Source organism: Eulemur rufifrons, chromosome 8 (assembly GCF_041146395.1).
Source record: "Eulemur rufifrons isolate Redbay chromosome 8, OSU_ERuf_1, whole genome shotgun sequence".
Taxonomy (NCBI): domain Eukaryota; kingdom Metazoa; phylum Chordata; class Mammalia; order Primates; family Lemuridae; genus Eulemur; species Eulemur rufifrons.
Window position 1 is genome coordinate 31,957,329 of NC_090990.1, and position 6,865 is coordinate 31,964,193.

Below are 6,865 nucleotides of genomic sequence, written 5' to 3' on the forward strand. Positions count from 1 at the left end.
AATTATAATGTTTGAGTTCATTCTCTTTCTCATTTGTGTATCTGTTCTACCTGTGAGTTTTATATTTCCATGTGTTTTCCTGATGGTAAATATCATCCTTTTACTTCCAAGATGTAAGACTCCCTTAAGCATTTCTTGTAGGGCCAGTCTAGTGATGAATTCCCTCAATTTTTGCTTGTCTGGAAAAGACATTATTTCTCCTACATTTTTGAAGAATAACTTTTCTGGGTGTAGTATGCTTGTTGACAGTTTTTTTCTTTCAGCATTTGGGATCTATCATCCCATTCTCTTCTGGCATGGATGATTTCTGCTGAGAAATCTGCTGTTAGTCTGATGGAGATTCCCTTATATGTAACTTGATGCTTTGCTCTTGGTGTTTTTAGAATTTTTCTTTGTCTTCGACTTTTGGTAGTTTGATTATAATGTGCCTTGGAGAAGACCTTTTTGGGTTGAATCTATTTGGGGATCTTTCAACTTCTTATATCTGGATGTCTATATCTCTTTGCAAGACTTGGGAAGTTTTCAACTATTATTTTGTTAAATAGATTTTCCATGCTTATGCCCATCTCTTCTCCTTCTGGAACTTCCAAAATTTGAATATTTGGTTACTTTATGGTATCCCATATGTCATGTAGGTTTTCTTCAATCTTTTTTTATTCTCTTTTCTTTTTTATCTGCCTGAGTTATTTCAAAAGACCTGTCTTCAAGTTCAGAAATTCTTTCTTCTGCTTGATCTAGTCTATTGTTCAAACTCTTTTTTTTTTTTAATTAATTTTTTTTTTTTTTTTTTTTTTTGGAGACAGAGTCTTGCTCTGTTGCCCAGGCTAGAGTGCCATGGCATCAGCCTAGCTCACAGCAACCTCAAACTCCTGGGCTCAAGCAATCCTCCTGCCTCAGCCTCCCGAGTAGCTGGGACTACAGGCACGCACCACCATGCCCAGCTAATATTTTTTTTGTATATATTTTAGTTGTCCAGCTAATTTCTTTCTATTTTTTTAGTAGAGATGGTGTCTCGCTCTTGCTCAGGCTGGTCTTGAACTCCTGAGCTCAAACGATCCACCCTCCTCGGCCTCCCAGAGTGCTAGGATTACAGGCACTGTGCCTGGCCCTGTTCAAGCTCTTGAATGAGTGTTTTACTTCATTCATTGAATTCTTTAGTTCCAAGACTTCTGTTTTGTCCTTTTTAATGTTATCTATCTCTTTAATTTCTCATTCAGGTCATGAATTATTTTCCTGATTTATTTGTAGTGTTTATCTGTGTTCTCTTGTATCTCACTGAGTTCGTTACTTCCTTCCTTCCTTCCTTCCTTCCTCTCTCTTTCTCTTTCTTTCTTTCCTTCTCTCCATCTTTCTTCCTTTCTCTCTTCATTTCTTTTCTTTCCTTTCTATTCTTTCTTACCAGTTCTCAGGAAACCCATACGGACTGAGTTTCTTTAATATCATTATTCTGAATTATGTTTCAGGCCATTTCATAGATTCCCTTTTCTTTGCAATCTGTTATTAGGGAATTATTGTGTTCCTTTGGAAGTGTCATATTCCCTTGCTTTTTCATGTTTCTTGTGTTCTTACATTGTTATCTGCACATCTGGTGTAAAAGTCACTTCTTCCAATTTAATGGATTGGTTTCTGTAGGGAAAGAGTTTTTCCTGTGAACATGTCTATAATGTTCACTGGGTAGGGAGCTTTTGCTTTGATTGTGGGTGGGTGCAGTAGTGCAGTCTCTATGTGATATCTTCAGCCATAATCAGCATCAGTGGTATCTGTGAGTTTCTCACCAGCTTAGGGTACAGTTTTTGGTGGGGGCTGTGGTGAGGCTTTGCTGGGGACAGGGATGCCAGGTTGGTCAGTCCTTGAGCATCAGCAGTGGTAGCAATAGGGCAAATGAGCTGGTCCACAGGCCTCCAGGTGGCATTCCTGGTGTCAGTGGTGGCAGCAACAGGCCGAGTGGGCAGTTCCTTGGGCAGTTCCATGCAGGTGGCATGCATGGCACTGGCAGTGGTAGTAGTGGCAGCGTGCCAACCCTTTTGCCCTGGAGCAGCAGACATGGGTGACAGCAGTGTCAACATCAGGTTGTGAAGGCCAGTTGCTGCCCCCCCAGGAGGTAAACATGGGTGCTGTGGAGGGTGGGGTGGGCCCATCCTTATGCCCCTGGATGGTGTGCATGTGCACCAGTGACAGGCCTATCCCCAGGTCCATGTACAGTGCACATGGGCAGTGGCAGTAGGCAGGGTGGACCTGTCCTCAGGCCCCTGGATGGTGCATGTGGGCTCTAGCACCAGTGGGCAGAGTAGGCCTCTCCTCAGGTCCCAGGACAATATGAAAGTGGGCTGGTCCCCAGACCCCCTGTAGAGGTGCATTCAGGTGTATGGCAGCCCTGCCACTGGAGGAGGGGGAGTTGCTGTCATGGCAGCAAGCCCAGGCGGGCAGCTCTAAGGCTCTGGGGAGAGCACACTTTGACACTTTGACTTCCTTTGTCCTGGTGGCAGCCTCCCTTGTGCACTGCAATACCTGTTCCTTGGGGTGCAGGACACTGTATGGTCTACAGTGGTGGGGACCTGGTTACTTGGCTAGGTCCAGCTGGCGCTGTGATGCTGCAGCCCTCTGAGTGTATGTGAGGTGATGTCAATGGAGTTCCAGGGATGTGGTGATCAGGGGCTGTTGGGCCCCAAGGCCAACAGCCATCCCACCATAGACTCCATAGTCTATGGGGGCTGGGCCCTCAAAATGCTGCCATGCTGCAGCTGCTTGGGTCTCTGAGCAATGCCATCATGTAAACTCCAGGTAGGTAGGTAGCTCTCTATCCTAGTCTCAGGGCTTCCAAGGGCTGAGAGGCTCTCTTGTGGCTGGGACTGCAGGAGTCTATGGTGGGAATGTGGACTGCTGGGTGTCTCTCACTGACCTCTTCCTCGCCCTGAGGAGTTCCCAGCCAAGCCTGGCTGGACTGGCTCTTTGCTTCCTTCTCCTTGCCATGCCCTGAGCTTCCTTGTCACTTCCCTGCTGGTTCCAGTGTTCTCTCGGTGAAGCTCTATTCTAAACGTGGTTATCTACTGGCTGTTTTGGTCATTCTTTGTGGAGGAGGCGAGTACCTGGCCTTCACCTTGAAGCCCTCAGTTAAGCATATTTATACTCTCCTGGAGCCCAGGAGCAAGCTGGGTGCCAGCTCTCAAAAGAAGAGCGTGCTGAAGAGGATGTGCTTTCCAAATGATACTCTATTTAACAGGGTAAAGCTGGTCTTGCCTGGAAATTTCAAAAGATTGTCCTTGTAGCCTTAATGTACTTGTGTTAATATCAAAGCAGAGTGTCTCAAGCCAAAGGGCACAAGCCCCTATATTTTCTTTCCTTTGACTAGTCAAATAAGAGATTACTTCAGGCTTCAATTTTGTTTCGTATCTGTGTCCATTGATTAAAAAAAAAAAGAAAGACTGGAGCATTATAGAGCCCATGATACAATAAGATATATATGTATATATTTAATCCTTGTCCCCAGTGGCTGACACAGACCTTCAAACGCTTGGAATTTTATGAGTGATGGGGTGATAGGAGCATCTTTTGTTATTCATAACAAGCCCCTTTCAACTGCACCCGAGTTAATGCTAACAAGGTGACTCTTGGTGGGCCTCTAGATAGCTTCAGGATGGGGTTTGGTGGTAACCAATCTTGTGATTAGAGGGTTGGAACTTTCAGCCCATTCCCCAGAACTCTGGGGAGGGGAAATGAGCTGGAGATTGAAAATCACCAATGGCCAATGACTGAATCAATTATGCCTATGTAATGAAACCTCTATAGAAATCCCTAAATAAAAGAGTTCAGAGAGCATTTGGGTTGGTGAGCACATCCGTGTGCCAGGAAGGTGGTGCACCCCGAATTCCATGGAGACAGAGCTCCTGTACTCAGGACCCTTCCAGACTTTGCCCTATGCACCTCTTCATTTGACTGTTCATTGGTATTCTTTATAATAAACCAATAAGCATAAGTAAAATGTTTCCATAGGGAACTATTGAGCCATTCTAGCAAATTATTGAACCTGAGGATGGAGTTGTGAAAACCTTGATTTGTACTTGGTTGGTCAGAAGTATAGGTACGAAGGACCTGGGACTTTTGACTAGCATTAAAAGTGGGGACAGTCTTGTGGGACTGAGCCCTTAACTTGTGTCTGTACTAACTCCAGCTAGTTCATGTCATGAATTGAATTGTAGGACACCGAGTTGGTGTCTGGAGAGTTGGAGAATTGGTTGTTGGTGTGCAAAAGCACCACACACTGCTGTCAGAAGTGATGTAAGTAAAAGCAGTTCAGACAGCCCTGTGGGAAATTTTCCCTATAGTGGGCTCTGGACCCCATAAAACTGCCATATAACTATTTATCCTTCTCATGGGAAATGCATGGAATTAACAGACTGTGACAATGGCCTTTTATTTTTCCACAATATTTTAACTTTTATCTGTTAAAAGGCTTCCACCACCAAAGAAAGCAACTTAAAGAAAGTAATTTATATTACAATTTTTATTTGATCTAACACTTAATCTTTTGAGTTTGATATCTTCACCGGGGAGACACGTGCATGAGGGAATTCATGTCTTTTTACTATGGAAAATTTCAAACATACATGAAGTAGAGAGAATGGTACAATAAGCCTCCATGCACTTGTCACCCAGCTTCAACTATCACCAACATTCTGTTGCTCTTATTTACACTCTAGCCTCCTCACCACCACTTTTTCTCTTTTGCGGGATTATTTTAAAGCTATCCATGATATCATATCATTCCACTTGTAAATTCTTCACTAAAAGTCTCTAACATATATGCAAGTAACATTCATCGGGTGTCAGGCAGGTGGGGGGGAGGAGGGGATGGCTATATTCACACCTAATGGATGTGGTGCGCACTGCCTGTGGGATGGACATACTTGTGGCTATGACTCGGCAATATATGTAACCACAACGTTTGTACCCCCAGAATGTTCCGAAATAGAAATAAATAAATAATAGACTATTAAAAAAATCTCTAACATATACAGACTAATTTTATAACAATAGCATAACCACAACTTCCTGATCATAGCCAGCGAAATTAACAATAATTCTCCATTATTATATAATGACCAGTTCGTGTTTAGTTTTCCCTAGTTGTGCCAAAATGTCTTTTTATAGTGGTTTATTTAAATCAGGATCTAAACAAGATCTACATTTGCATTTGAATGGTAAGTCTTGTGAACTAAAATAAAATCTTAAGCTCCCTCACCCCCAGCTGACTGAATAGACTCCGCTCTTGGCCAAGTGGGTACCCTAAAACTGAGTTGCTGGCCACGAGAAGGGAGGTCCCTTCTTGTAGATATCCTTTGTAACTCACTAACAGGTCTGAGGCTATTCAAGACAAACCTGCAGGTCTTCAATTTACTTAACAAATCACTTGAGTCTGGGTGTATGTCCAGTGGCTTGTCTCTGATTAACAGGCTTCCTTATCTTAACTTAAAACATTCCAAGGTTTAGACAAAGCTTCATTTCTTTAACCAATTACAAATCAAAGAGTTTTAAACCCACCTATAACCTGTAAGCTCCCCACCCTCCCAAGATGTTCCAATTTTTTGGGCCAAACCAATGTACACCTTCCATGTATTGATCTATGACTTTATGTGCAATTCCTGTCTCCCTGAAATGTATAAACCAAACTATAACCCAACCACAGCAAGACCAAGCTAGAATACACACATCCTAGTTAAAAAAAAATGGCATAGAAAATTCCTTTTATTTTACAGTCTTCCGTATACCTATTAATGGCATTTTCTTTTTGACTCCACGCACTTAGTGTAAGAGATTACTGCAACAATTGTGTGACTTGAAGGCCAAGGCTTGTGAAGAAAGCATGCTGACTGTCAGGGTGATAGCCTTTGTAAATGTCAACTTATATAACCAACAGAAATGCTCTTTAACAGAAAAAGATATCTGGGAATAGAGTATTGCAATGGGAATATATATGTCTTGTAGTAACTATGTGTGTATTTAGGGATGTCAAAGAAGACAAAGATTTTTAATGGAAAAAACAGGATTATATAATTGTGGCTTTTTGTTTGTTTGTTTGTTGAGACAGAGTCTCACTCTGTTGCCTGGGCTAGAGTGCCGTGGCATCAGCCTAGCTCACAGCAACCTCAAACTCCTGGGCTCAGGAGATCCTCCTGCCTCAGCCTCCCGAGTAGCTGGGACTACAGGCATGTGCCACCATGCCCAGCTAATTTTTTCTATATATATTTTTAGTTGGCCAGATAATTTCTTTCTATTTTTAGTAGAGCTCTTGCTCAGGCTGGTCTCGAACTCCTGACCTTGAGCGATCCTCCGGCCTCGGCCTCCCAGAGTGCTAGGATTACAGGAGTGAGCCACCACGCCTGGCCAGTTTTGTTTTTTGTTTTTTTTTTTAATAACATGGAGCTCTTCACAAATTTGCATCATCCTTGCGCCGGGGCCGTGCTACTCTTCCCTGCGTGGTTCCCCTTTTAGCGTATGTGCTGCCACAGCAAGCACCACTTGGCGTTTTTACCAGAAACGGTTCCTAAATTTTCTCCAATGCTATATAATTGTGCAGTTTTCAATTTTATTTTATCAATGTGATTAGATTGATAATTTCCAATACTGAACTATGCTTAAAGGCCCAAAATACATTCTATTGATAGATTTATTCTTAGCTGCTTAATAGTTTTTGTTGCTTTTAGATAAGACCCTAGGAGACAAAAAAAATTAGTTTTTGTTGCTTTATGAATAGAATCTTATTTTCTGTTACATTTCCTAATTGGTTATTGCTGGTATATAGGAAAGCTATTGATTTTTGTGTGTTGATCTTGTATGTGGTCACCTTGCTGAATTCTCCTATTATTTC

At 42.4% G+C, this 6,865-nt stretch overlaps 1 non-coding gene across 1 annotated transcript; it reads right to left on the bottom strand.

The window, feature by feature from the left end:
- Positions 1-6,408: 6,408 nt before the first annotated feature.
- LOC138391099 (U6 spliceosomal RNA) lies at positions 6,409-6,513 on the bottom strand. Its single transcript, XR_011234731.1, has one exon. It is a non-coding gene; the product is annotated as a U6 spliceosomal RNA (small nuclear RNA).
- Positions 6,514-6,865: the final 352 nt, after the last annotated feature.